At 39.8% G+C, this 14,462-nt stretch overlaps 1 long non-coding RNA gene across 1 annotated transcript; it reads left to right on the plus strand.

Moving 5' to 3' along the window:
- The first annotated feature begins 128 nt into the window (after positions 1-128).
- LOC310648992 lies at positions 129-6,385 on the plus strand. The gene is made up of 7 exons (XR_014494195.1): positions 129-147; positions 1,466-1,601; positions 2,260-2,392; positions 2,508-2,648; positions 3,408-3,550; positions 3,655-3,771; positions 6,155-6,385. It is a non-coding gene; the product is annotated as an uncharacterized lncRNA (long non-coding RNA).
- Positions 6,386-14,462: the final 8,077 nt, after the last annotated feature.

Consider the following 14,462-nt stretch of genomic DNA (forward strand, 5'->3'; position numbering starts at 1 on the left):
TAGGGTTTCCCTCCAAGGCCGTCTAGAGGTGTGACGATACTATCTCCTTCCGCTATTCAGGTCTCTGATCACACGTCATCCATAGATCGGACGTGTGAGCGCTTCGAGGCTCGGCTTGCTGCCGCTATGGAGGAGCTATGCTCCAGGGTAAGAGCATCTTCGTTACACGGGCTCTGTGAAGAATTTATTTATTTATTTATTTATTTATTTATTTATTTAGATTTATATACCCCCCTTTCCCGAAGGACTCAGGGCGGTTTACAGGGCATTTAAAAGAAAGTCAATACAAACGTTAAAACAAATTTAAAAAGATTAAATAGAACCCTGAGAAGATGAAGAATGACTGACTTCCTAAACGTCCTCACCAGGAAGGAAAGGATGACATTTTGAAGGAAGGTCTCAGTGCTGGGAAGTGGGGATAGAAAGAGACAATTGGGTTCAGGCTATTGGTGCCAGCTAGTGAAGGGAACAAGAAGAGGTTCCTATCTCACCAAAGTTCCCAGGCTGGTTCCATTTCCCCCAAATTGTTGCTTCCTGAAAAATGTCTGGTGATGATGTTAGACCTCCAAACCTTGGGACAAAGCCGCCAAAGAGGCAGCTTTGGCAGAAAAACTAGCTGTTTGTCAGCGGGAGAGAAAAACCACCCGCCACTCAGCACCCCTTCTTCGGGGAGGTCCTGATAAGAGACTCTAAATTAAAGAGTATTTTTCCTCAATGGGTGGCAGCAGAATTGTGCAACCATTCTTTCCTCTGGTATTACGGTTTAGTACTTCTAAAAATATTTTCAAAAACATCCTCTCAATATTTTTTTCCCCCTCCATCTATGATTGGATTAAAGACTTTCTTAGGGACCAGCTACAAACAGTGAGGGTCATGTCTGTTTTATCCACACACACCCTGAAACTTTGCACCGGCTCGCCACAGGGCTGCATGCTTAGCCCCTACCTGTACTCTTTGTACACATATGACTGTATCATCCGGCCTATCTACTGCGATAATTAAGTTCGCAGATGATACGACCGTGGTGGGTCTTATTACAGGTGGGGATGAGACAGCATACAGGGCGGAGGTACAAAAACTATCCATATGGTGTTGTAACAACAACTTGCACCTGAACATCGGCAAGACGAAAGAGATGGTGCTAGACTTCCGGAGGAAAAGAGAGGAACCTGCCCCACTTTACATTGGGGAGGGAGGGGCTGTGTGGAGAGAGTCTCCTTTAAATTTCTGGGAGTCTACCTCTGCGAAGATCTGACCTGGAAAGTTAATACAACCCAGGTGGCCAGAAAGGCCCAACAGAGACTCCACTTCCTCTGGGTCTTGCGGAAGAACAGGGTAGAACAACGGCTAATGACCTTCTTTTTCCAGCCTAGTATAGTGAGTGTCCTCTCGTACTCTGGAGAAACCATTTATACACCACTTGTGTTTATTTCACTTCCCTGCTGCTGGTTTCCCTTTGTTTCAGAGGTGTTGCTCTCTCCACTGCAAGGCGACTTTGGACATTCTCCAGAGCCTGCTTGACTGGCAGAAAGATCAGGCACATCTGAACAGAATAATTGCGGTATGATCACAGGCGATGGTTGTGACCGTCCAGTTTGAAGGTATTTAAAACCATGTCGGCTACGACTCATAAATCGTAGTATTGTAATCAAATGGGTTGCCCTTTCCTCAGTCACAGAGAGGACTCAGGACTTGCTATTTCATCCAGAGGAGCCAAATCCTAACCAGATGAGGCATTTTTAAGAAAGAGCAGTTTGCAATAAAATGTAAACACTTGCAAGCCGTTGTTGCTACATTAACCAGTATTGTCCTAGTGGTGGTTTTATTGAAAACATACTGCAGTATAGTAAACTGAAATAATTACATTTAAATTTAAAAAGCTTAGAGAAATGGCTTCTTTCTACAGTAAGCATCTTAATTACTGATAAGAGCAGTGCAGTTTTTCTATTACTGATATATGATAAAGTATTCATAGAGATTCTCAAATAAATCAAAGAGTGCAATATATATAAAAGGTAAAAAAAAGTCTACATTATCCTGCAACATAATCATAGCGTCCGTATAATAGGTTAAGCCAAAGCAATTGATATTCTTTAATTATAAGTTGTTGTTTTTTTTAAAAGCAAAGTGAAAAAAAGCCAACCCATAATAAATAATTTATGGACACAATATGTCATCATCATCGTTCTGGTCCTTGAGGATGACTTTCACCATTTTTTCTGGGTCACCGTCACTGATAATCTTTATTTTTCCCTCCAGCGAAATCCAAGCCGTCTGGAGCTGCTTGGCAGCCGATGCCTCTCTCCACCTCAAAGTCCTCCTTCATCTGCTGAGCAAGATTCCCCCCATGAAGGAAGTGATGGAGGAGATGGAGTTAGAATTGCTCACTTCTGTAGGTTGCCCACCTGAGGGGTTTCTCTCCGCCTGCCGTTCCCAGGAGGGTTTGGAGAGAAGACCCTAGAAAACCTGACTCTTCTCCTTCCTCTTCTGTCTCTCTCTCCCAACAGTGGGGTGCCACCCTTTGGGACTTCATTGCGGTGATGAAAAAGGAAGAACTGCCCAAAGGGCAAGTGGACACCCTTCTCTTTTATTCCATTTTTTATCTACCTGACTGGCCCAAAGGAGAGCGACCGCTGTAGTCCCTGAAGGTGATTCATCACGATTTCTTCCCATAATTTTTCCTGTTTAAGCTTTACACTGAACGGTGTTAGCCTTGAGGGAAGACAGGAGATGGTATCTGCTGGGCCTGTTTCTGATGAACTGGCCAGGCCGGTGGCCAGTCTCAAGTCTGAGACATTTGAAGAACATCTGAATCCAACTGAGAGTCAATATGGATCCTTCAGAGCTCCTGATGGATGCAAGAACATCAGAGAGTGGAGGGTGGGCTGGAAATCCTTGAGGTTATCACAGCCCAAACCTTGTTGTTCCATGTGAGAAAACAGAGAACTGATGGAGTAAGGCTTGGAGCCAAAGGGATATGAGGCACAGAGCCAAAATTTGCACATTTATACGAGTTAAATGATTTAAAATGCTATATTTAAGCCTTCTTGCCAAAGTGCATTGTAGCCTCATTGCAGATTTTTGATCTTTTATTTGATATTATCAAATTCAGATTCATTCCCGCAATCTAAGATATTGATTTGGTGCCGGAGTAATGAACCAAATGGAAAGGGAAAAGGAAAGGGAAACCCACCTGAGTTTTGCATTTTTATCCTACAATAATTTGGGGCAGGGATGGGGGTTTGGCTATTGTCACCCAGGAGATTGTGGTGGATTCCAGGGATGGGGAGATCTCTATTGGTGAAGCTGGGCCATCTGGGGTCCCCCATCACCTTGTCTAGCAGCCTCTCTCATCTGATACACGGAGCCAGAATCAGCCTATTGATCAACTCTACCATCTCATGTAGAGTGTGGCAGTTGAAGCCCTGAAGAAAATTATGAAAATAGCCTAGACCGATTCCCGCATCTTGGTGGCCATCAACAAAAACCACGGCTAGGAGATGCTCAAAGATCCCGAGGAGCAACACAAGGGATTTTCCTCTCTAGGAAGGTAAAGGGCAGAATCCTCTCTTGGGCTTTAAAAGATGATACTTGACTTTGTCCACTTGGAAAGGAGGTCTTCTGCCTCTAATATGAACAATTTCTCCTTTTCAGAGCAATGTGGATGTGCAGAATGGACGAATTTCCAGGGAGACTGATTCCTCATTTATTTGAATACCTGTTTTGGAAAAGGAGGTTACGAGAAAGGATTACGCTGCATTTTTTGCAGAGGTATTTTTCTCACAACTAGATAAATTAGGGAGGGAGTTGAGAGATGAGAGGCCTGACCATACAATGCCCTTATTTCCTGCTCTGAAAACAGAGCAGGGAACTAGGAAGTGACCAGACTTAGCAGATTAGAGATGTTTTACTAGTCTCAGCTTATTTTGTAGAGAAGTGGAGCTGCTGCATAAGAATTTAGGAAACAGCTGGGAAAGGCGGGTAGAGCTATGAGAAACTGCAGGGGAGAAATCCATGGATTTAAGACTGCATTCTTTTGCTCCACACTTTTATCACAACTTTCCTTCTTCCAACAGCATCAAACAGAGGCAAGGAAACGGAGGGAATGCATGAAAGGGGAACATTTTCATCAACCACAATTGGGCTGCAAAAACTTCAGGTTGTCCTTTACCCACAACTGTAATGAAACCCGCCCATTAGGGTGGTATTGCATAATGGTCATGAAATGGGTTGGTCATATCAACGAGCAGATTTTAGGAGCTTTTTTGTGGAGGTTGTTAAGCAAGACACCATTGGGAAGCAAGCCAATGATTTCCTGGAGTTTGGTATTGCCATCAGCCAGAGGGAAGGGCTGGTTTTGGGCAAAAGTGTCATATAATGCAGTCAGGGGTGGCCAAGCATACAAAGTTAGGTCATGTGACCCTGGAGGGGGGCAACCATCACAATTTCAAATCCAGTTTGTAAGTTCTCTCTTGTGTCAGTCTTAACGTTCAACGTTCAAGTTAAGATAGGCAAAAAAAATGGTAAGTGAGCACCTGTCCAGCCTAGATGAGTTCAAATCACCAGGACCAGATGGATTACACCCCAAGGTTCTCAAGGAACTGGCAGATGTGATCTCAGAACCACTGGACTATATTTTTCAAAGATCCTGGAGCACTGGGGAACTACCAGAAGACTGGAAAAGAGCTGATGTAGTTCCCATCTTCAAAAAAGGAAAAAAAATGGATCCAGGAAATTACAGACCTATCAGCCTGACCTCAATATCTGGAAAGATTCTGGAAAAGATAATCAAACAACAAATCAGCGAACACCTTGATGCAAATAAAGTCATCACTAAAAGCAGATCATGCCAGGCAAATCTTATTGCATTCTTTGATCAAGTGAAAAAAATTAGTGGACCTGAAGAATGCTGTAGATATAATTTACTTGGACTTCAGTAAGGCATTTGATAAAGTAGATCACAACCTACTTGATAAGATAGAAAAATGTGGGTTAGATAGCATCACCACCTGCCATACTCAGCATGTGGTCCTCAGTGGAACTGCATTTACATGGAAGGAAGTGTGTAGTGGGGTGCCCCAGGGCTCTGTTCTGGGCCCAGTGCTCTTCAACATGTTCATCAAAAAATTGCATGAGGGGATTGATGGGGAACTCATCAAATTTGCAGACGACACCAAGCTGGCAGGACTAGCAAATACTCCAGGCTTAAGATACAGGAGGATCTGGACAGAATCGAACACTCGGCGCTATCTAACAAAATGAAATTCAATGGTGAAAAAAGTAAGGTTCTACATTTAGGCAGGAAAAATCAAATGCACAGGTATAGTATAGGTGGTACCTTGCTCAATAGTAGTAACTGTGAAAGGGATCTCAGAGGCCTAGTGGACAATCACTTCAATATGAGCCAGCAGTGTGCTGTAGCTGCCAAAAAAGCCAACACAGTGCTAGGCTGCATTAACAGAGGGATAGAATCAAGATCAAGTGAAGTACTAATACCACTTTACAATGCTTTGATAAGGCCACATCTGGAATACTGCACCCAGTTTTGGTCACCACGATGTAAAAAAGATGTTGAGACTCTAGAAAGAGTACAGAGAAGAGCAACAAAGATGATTGGAGGACTGGAGGCTAAAACATATAGGGAACGGTTGCTGGAATTGGGTATGTGTAGTTTAATGAAGAGAAGGGTGAGGGGTGACATTATAGCAGTGTTCCAATATCTCAGGGGCTGCCACAAAGAAGAGGGAGTCAAACTATTCTCCAAAGCACCTGAAGGCAGGACAAGAAGCAACGGATGGAAACTAACCAGAGAGAGAAGCAACCTAGAACTAAGGAGAAACTTCCTGATAGTTAGAACAATTAACCAGTGGAACAACCTGCCTCCAGAAGCTGTGAACGCTTCCAACACTGGAAGTTTTTAAGAAGAGACTGGACAGCCATTTATCTGAAATGGTATAGGGTTTCCTGCCTGAGCAGGGGGTTGGACTAGATGACCTCCAAGGTCCCTTCCAACTACTACTACTACTTCTACTACTACTACTACTACTTATTATTATTATTATTATTATTATTATTATTATTATTATTATTATTATTATTATTATACGTCCGCTTCCTTAGAGTGGAAGTCATCCTGCCCTCTTGTTCCCCTCAGTTTATTGGCAGGCCCTTCCAAAAAAAGGAGAAAGCTCTGATGGAAAGAATCTTCTTCGGCCTGAAGGTCCTGCTAAATGACCGCAGCAGCCTCATCCAACTCTTCGGCATCAGAGGAATCTGCAACGCAGCCCCGAATCTTCCCCAGAAGGTAAACCTGGACGTAACGTGGGACAGATGGCGACATCGTCCTTCTTGGAGGAATTTGGTTTTAGGGTTCATGATGTAAACGTCTATGTGGCCTGATGCCTTTGTTTTATTCATGAGAACTGATGAGGCGATGAGGCCACTAATAAAACTGACTTTCTTCCTTTCGGGTCAAAAGGAAGGAGGAGCTGATTTTAAATGCTTGCCTGAAATTTACAAGAGATTCACATTGAGTGATCTGGCAAGAGCAATGGACGGGATCCTGAAGACTTGTCCAGCTCCTCCTCCTCCTCCTCCAGCAGAAGTTTCACTGCCATCCGCACAGAAGGAGGACAACCTGCACATTGGGGAAACTGAGGAACCTCTCAGTGGATGCAGGCACAGCCCAGAGGACAAACCCCTCAGGGCGGGATTTGGCCGCTCATCTGCACCTGAAAGACACTGGTCACCTTGCTGAGGACAGCAAGATTGACCTTCTGGACAGAGAGGTCTAAACAACGAGTCAAAGACTTCTACACTCTTCTACTTTACTCTTCTGTACTCTACTCTAAATTCTACTCTTCTTTACTCTACTTCTCTTCTACTCTCTTTTCTTCTACCTTCTCTCCTCTGCTCTCCCCTCCTTTCTCTTTTCTCTTCTCTTCTTCTCTTCTACTCTACTGTACTCTACACTCTATTCTCTACTCGGGATGGCTGTGTTGAGACGCCGCTCCGAATGAGAGTGCCGATCTCACAGCTTTTTCTTTGTTCCCGGGTTTTTTTTAAAAAAAGCTCCAGATCTCTCGGAGGGAGATTAGAAGCAGAGGCGCCCAGCTAAGCAGCTCAGGACGCCGGTTTGAGCTGCAGAAAGTAGGAAAGGATAGGAGAGAGCCGGGTGAAGGAGACGGCCCATTATGGCGGCTGTGAAGAAATAACAGCTGTCAAAAATAGCGGTGGGCCAGCGAGACAGCGATTCATCTAACCTGGCAGAAGAAACACTCAGCGAACTCTTGTAAGTGTTCCGGATGGTGAAATCTTTCCAGAGAATGTGTTATATTGATGTTAAAATGTGTTATTGTTGAAAAGTTATGTTAACCACTGTTGAGGTAAATAGCCGTGATGGGAATACACGCGGCAGCTTTTGACAGTTGTCAAAAGCTGCCGCCGGCGAGTGCGCAGGCGCAGCAGCAGCTGACAGCTCTCAGCGGCTGTGAAGAAATGACAGCTGTCAAAAATAGCGGTGGGCCAGCAGGACAGCGATTCATCTAACCTGGCAGAAGAAACACTCAGCGAACTCTTGTAAGTGTTCCGGATGGTGAAATCTTTCCAGAGAATGTGTTATATTGATGTTAAAATGTGTTATTGTTGAAAAGTTATGTTAACCACTGTTGAGGTAAATAGCCGTGACAGGAATACATGCGGCAGCTTTTGACAGTTGTCAAAAGCTGCCGCTGGAGAGTGCGCAGGCGCAGGCGCAGCAGCTGACAGCTCTCAGCTGTCAGCACGGCTTACCACCACGCATGCGCAACCGCCACGAGGACACGAAGCTGTCAAACACACCCCGCAGCCGATTGGCTCAGCAGTTCATGCGGGAGGAGAACGTGCAGCTGATTGGTGCAGCCAGACGGCGGCCGGCTATAAAAGAGCAGGAGCGGAGCATATGATTGTCCGGTACCTCAATAAACAGTTAGACTAAGCCAGCTGTCTCCCAGTTGTTCTTAAGCCACTTCAGAGAATTTCACAGAAGAGAAGATAAGAGGAGAGGCCCCAGAGCGAAAGGGGAATTCATCTCCCCTGTCAGATAATGGTGAGAAGAAGGGGGTGTGTGGAGAGATCTGACCTTAAAGCAACAGGCTCACAGGCTGTAAGGACTGGAGATCAAGGGTGGTTTCTCTTTCTGGCTTTTGCAGTAAAGCCAAGAAGTAGTTTAACAAAAAACAAAATAAACTTGAAGAGTGACAGTGTGGACTGAGCTGAGAGAGCGGACATCTTGAAGAAAAACTAATGACCAATTAGCATCAAAGGAGGGAAGAGTGATACTCATAACATAAGAAGTGAACTATTTGTTTCAAAAAGTTTCTAAAACAAAAGGGATAAATGGTAATTGTTTTGAGAATTTAGACCAATAAGAATTAATTGAATCTGGAGGAAACTAATTAGGAATAAAAAGTTGAATGTTTAAGGAGGGAGAGAAAATCTATTTCTCCCCTTGTTGTATATAATAATATTCATAACTGAACTGACTGTGAAATCTGGTTTTTATTGTTAAAGAATTGAATAATATTGGTTATATTATTGTTACATGTTTCTTTATAGAAAACTTAGGACTGTTTGGAATATAGATATTTGAAATTGATTAATAATGATTATTATGTTTTAGTGTAATAGGTGTAATAGGTTGGATAAATGATAATTGTTTTGAGAATGGTATGATTGATCTGGAGGAGACTAATTAGGAACAAAAAGTTGAATGTTTAAGGAGGGAGAGAAAATCCATTTCTCCCCTCGTATATAATAATATTCATAACTGAACTGACTGTGAAATCTGGTTTTTATTGTTAAAGAATTGAATAATATTGGTTATATCATTGTTACATCTTTCTATATAGAAAAGTTAGGACTGTTTGGAATATAGATATTTGAAATTGATTAATAATGATTATTATGTTTTAGTGTAATAGGTGTAATAGGTTGGATATTGTGTTAGCAACAAAATCTAGCATTGTTAAGATATAAGGCACTAGTGATTATAACCTTGGAAGAACGATAAATTCCCCAGGTGTGGTGGAGGGAAAGACAAAGATTGTGTATAAGTGGGAGGGTTGGCTGACGTCATTTAGAAAGATGACAAGCATCCCAAAATCTCACGAGAGTTGGGACTGGAAGAAGGCAGATGACCCAAGCCTCATCAGCAGGATTAAGCTCAGCAGGGCAAAGATCTATAGAGGAGATGATGCCGCGGGAGAGAGCAAGCTCACTTAAAGACATACAAGCAATATTACAATCCATGCAAGAGGTTATGTTGAGAAATCATGAGGATTTAAAAAGAGAAATTGGTGAAATAAGGAATGATACTGGAGAACTCAAAGAGAGGATGGGAGCAATGGACGGAAAATTTGAATGTTTTCAACAGCAAATATTGAAAAATGAACAGAAATTATTAGAAATGGAAGATAGAATGAATAAGGAGGAAAGGAGTAGATGAAATGAATGAAAAACTTTTGCAAGCAAATAAAGAGTTAGAAAAAACCATTATACTGTTTGAAACCGAGAAAGCAGACCACTATTTATGTTTCTAAAACGTGAAGGAAGAGAAGGGGGAGGACCTCCCAGAAATGATGACGGACTTGCTAGCAAGGGCCCTAGGGACAGGGAAAGATGAGATGGCAAATGAGATTGATGAAATATATAGAATTCACACAAATTACGCGAGAAGAAATAACTTACCCAAGGAGGTACATATCAGATTTCTGAAGGTCAATTAGGGATGAGATTTTGCACAGAACAAGGGACGACCCAATAGAATATAGAGGTAAACAACTAATTGTCCTCAAACAAGTCCCTAGGAGGGTAAGAGATCTGAGAAGGCCCTACCAACATATTACATTAAAATTAATAAGACAAAATATTAATTTTAGGTGGCTGATGCCGGAAGGGATTGTGGTGACCTGGCAAGAAAAGAGATATAGGTTAGATTCGATTGATAAAGCAGAAGAGTTTTTCCAGCAGCATCTTCTAGGCAATGAAGATGAACTAGAAGAAAGAGAGTTAAGAGAAGGAAACAATGCAGAGAGATATAATAGAAAGACACAGGAATCACAAGACAAAGAACAGGAAACAGAGAGAAGAGAAAAAATGAGAATGCACCATGACAACAATGATGAGTGTAGACAAAGAAGTTAAGGAAGATAGACCGACAAGGGCAACAAGATAAAAACAGAGGCAGTAATATAGAAATATTAACAGTATTATCATTAAATGTGAATGGACTAAACTCCCCAGCTAAGAGAAATATAACTTTGAATAAACTCAGTAAAAAATTTTTAGATATAACAATTCTACAAGAAACACATATAAAGACTCAAGATCAGGATCTATTAAACTACCCTAAGTTAGGAATTAAATTTGTATCGCTTTCACAGCAGAAGAAAGGAGGAATTGTGATATATGTTAAAGAAAGAATCCCAGCAAAACAAATTTATCGAGATGAGGAAGGTAGAATATTGATTATTGAAATTTCCTTGAACAAAATAAAAGTCGCCCTGGTAGGAATTTATGCCCCCAATGAAAAACAAAGACAATTTTATAAGAAATTGCATAAGGTTATTGCTGATATGGATTATGAGAACATTTGTATAATTGGCGATTTTAATGCAATTATAGAGAGAGAATTAGATTATAGGAGTGAAGAAGTTAGGAAATGAACCAGGAGAATATTACCCGGTACTTTTTTTAAATGGTGGATGAATTAAATATTCAAGATAGTTGGAGGGAGAAAAATTTGAATGAAAAGCAATTTACATACTATTCAGGGCGGCATCAATCGTGGTCTAGAATTGATATGGTCTGGACAACGAAAGAACTAAATTCAGATATTGATGATATAATAATAGATATTAATACTTGGGCAGATCATAATCCCATTGTAATTAAATGGAAAGAACAGAAGACAACAACAAGGAGGTGGACTCTTAAAAAGGCAATCCTAAACCAAACAGAATTTAAACCTAAGATGGAGGAACAAATGTGGACATTCTTCCAGATAAATAAGAAAGAGGAGACTGGCACTCAAAATTTATGGGATAGGGCCAAAGCAGTTATGAGAGGGACTGCAATTGCATATATGTCCAATGAATTTAAAAAGAAAAGGCAAAATCAAAAAAGTTTAGAGGATGAACATAAAAAATTAGAATTAGAACTATAAAACCCCCACAATGTAGAGATTTAAAACAACAGTTGGATTTAAATAAGCATAAATTGAATATTATAGAAAAGGGAGAATTGGCACAAAAAATAAAAAGCATTAGACAAAAAATTTTTGAGCAGGCAAATAAACCTGGGACATGGCTGGACTATAGATTGAAAAAACAAGATAATAGATGGATTAGTAAATTACGTAATCAAGCAGGGGAGATAGTACGTCAAAATGATGGGAAAAATGGGTGACATATGAATTCTATAAAAATCTTTATAAAGAGGAGGAAATGATCACTGAGGAAAGAATATCACAATATCTTATGAAAGCAGACCTACCGAAGGTTTCAGAAGAATTTCAAAATGTATTAAATAAAGATACAACAGTTCAGGAAATTATGGAAGCTATTAAAAAACAAAAAAGTAATAAAACACCTGGCCCTGATGGACTACTATCCAAAATATATAAAAACCTCCAAGAACTTTTGTTCCCAACACTATTGGATTTATTTAATGAGGTACTAAACACAGCAAAAATTCCAAACTCATGGAAAGAAGTAATCATCTCACTAATTCCTAAAGAAAACTCTGATTTGACCTGTATTAAAAATTATAGACCCATTTCTTTACTGAACACGGATTACAAGATTTTCATGACTATAATGGCAGAAAGATTAAAAAAATATTTAGCGGAATTTATTCATACTGACCAAAACGGCTTCTTGCCTAAAAGACAAATTAGACATAATGTCAGGATCATACTAGACATCTTAGAATACTATGAATTTCATAGCAAAAAACAAGTGGCATTAATTTTTGTCGATGCTCAGAAAGCCTTTGATAATGTCAAATGGAATTTTATGTTCACTCAACTCAAACAGATGGAATTCGGAGAAAAAATTATAAATATGTTTAAAGCAATCTATTCCAAGCAAGAGGCAAAAGTAATCATAAACGGAGAATTAACAAATAGCATTCAAATACAAAAAGGTACGAGACAAGGCTGTCCACTATCTCCTTTATTTTTCATTCTTTCTTTAGAAGTGCTCACAAGAATAATCCGAAAAGATAAGATGATTAAAGGATTAGAAATCAGAAAAGAGACATTTAAACTACAGGCTTATGCGGATGATTTAGTTTTCATCTCGGAACACCCTTTAGAATCTGGAACAAGATTATTAGAGGTGCTGGAAAATTATGGAGATGTTGCGGGATTAAAAATTAACACAGAAAAAACTAAAATGTTCGTTAAAAATATGTCCAACTTACAAGAGACTGAGTTAGTAGAAGAAATTGACATCCAGACATCTAAAAAAGTATTTGGGGATACAACTATCAGCAAAATGTACTACACTTAAAAGAGAAAATTATGATAAGTTAATGGACCAAATTATAGTAGACCTATATCAGGGGTATGATTCATGGACTTCAACTCCCAGAATTCCTGAGCCAGCCATGCTGGCTCAGGAATTCTGGGAGTTGAAGTCCATGAGTGATTAAAGAGCCGAGGTTGCCTACCCCTGACCTAGATAGATGGGAAAACTTGCAGCTCTCTTTTATGGGAAGAATAGCGACAATCAAGATGAATATACTGCCCAAATTACTCTTTTTATTCCAATGTGTACCAATTAAATTAGGTAAGGATTTTTTTGAAAATTTAAATAGAGTTACATCTAAATTTATGTGACAAAGTAAAAAACTGAGAATCAAGTTAAAATTATTACAGGATGCAAAGGAAAGAGGAGAGCTCCGCTTCCCAGATTGGGAAAAATATTATCAAGCAGCAATAGTGGTATAGATAAAGGATTGGATACATTTAAGGAATAGAAGACTACTAGCCTTAGAAGGTCATGACATGCAAATTGGGTGGCATGCTATAATGTGGGATGGAAAATATAGGGCTCATCAGTATTTTCAGAATCATCATATTAGACGGGCACTATTAGATGTGTGGATAAAAATTAAAAAAATTAACTATATAGAAATTCCCAGTTGGCTATATTAGAGATTTTTATGCACCCCAAATTTATAAATCTAGGAAGTGTAATTACATATAAGTGTAATTACATATAAGGGAGCCTTGGTGGAGCAGTGGGCTAATGCCTCCTTAAGTAACACCAGCTGCCTGCAATTAGTGCAGGTTCGCATCCCACCAGGCTCAAGGTTGACTCAGCCTTCCATCCTTCCGAGGTAGGTAAAATGAGGACCCAGATTGTTGGGGGCAATAAGCTGACTTTGTAATAATGCCGCTTGGGGGCCCCCAAAAGCCCTAATAAGCAGGCATTTACATAGAATGAAGGCTACTGCTAAGCTTGTAAGCCGCCCTGAGTCTTCGGAGAAGGGCGGGATATAAATGCGATTAAAATAAATAAAATAAATAAATAAATAAATAAAGATCTCTTAGATGAAAATGGAGACCTGAAAACAAGAAAAAGATTATCAGAAGATGGTGTAGTGTTGGAATGGTGGGCATACTTACAAATACAGTCACGATACAGAAAAGAGAAAAAACCAGGGATAAAATTAGAGCATACACAATTAGATAAAATTCTTCTAGGAACAGAAGATCGATTGATAAAAAAGATATACCAATATTTATTAGAACAGGATTTATTAGAAGAACAGATAAAAGAAACAATGTTAACCTGGAGTAAAAAATTTTGTTATAATATTGACTTAGATAATTGGCAAATACTATGGGATAGAAATAGGAGGTTAACGCTAGCCACCTCCTATAAAGAGAATTTGTACAAGATGTATTATAGATGGCATCTTCCCCCTACAAGGTTAGCAAAAATAGATTTAAAAAATCTCACCAATATGCTGGAAATGCAGAAGGCTTCAAGGGACTTATTATCATATGTGGTGGGAATGTTCAGAAGCGAAAATTTTTTGGCAGTGGATTAAAAATTGGTTGGAAAAAATATTACAACAAAAAATTAATTTAAAACCAGAAATCTTTTTATTAGGGATTATTAACGATAATCTCAGTAAAGCATCTCTCTACTTATTAGTACATATCTTAATCGCAGCAAAACTGGCATATGCCCAAAAATGGAAAAGAAAGGAAACACCCACTGAAGAAGAAATAATTGATAAAATTTTATCCTGTCCTGAAATGGACAGGTTAACCCTAGAGATCAAAAATAAGAACGAAACGGAGTATAATGAAATTTGGCAAAATTTGTACAATTGGTTAGAGTTAAGGAGGATCGCTGAGATGAACATTGTTTGGTTGATAATGTAAAGTTTTTTTATTAGCATCTATA

This window comes from Vipera ursinii, assembly GCF_947247035.1.
Source record: "Vipera ursinii genome assembly, chromosome: Z".
In the NCBI taxonomy this organism is placed as follows: domain Eukaryota; kingdom Metazoa; phylum Chordata; class Lepidosauria; order Squamata; family Viperidae; genus Vipera; species Vipera ursinii.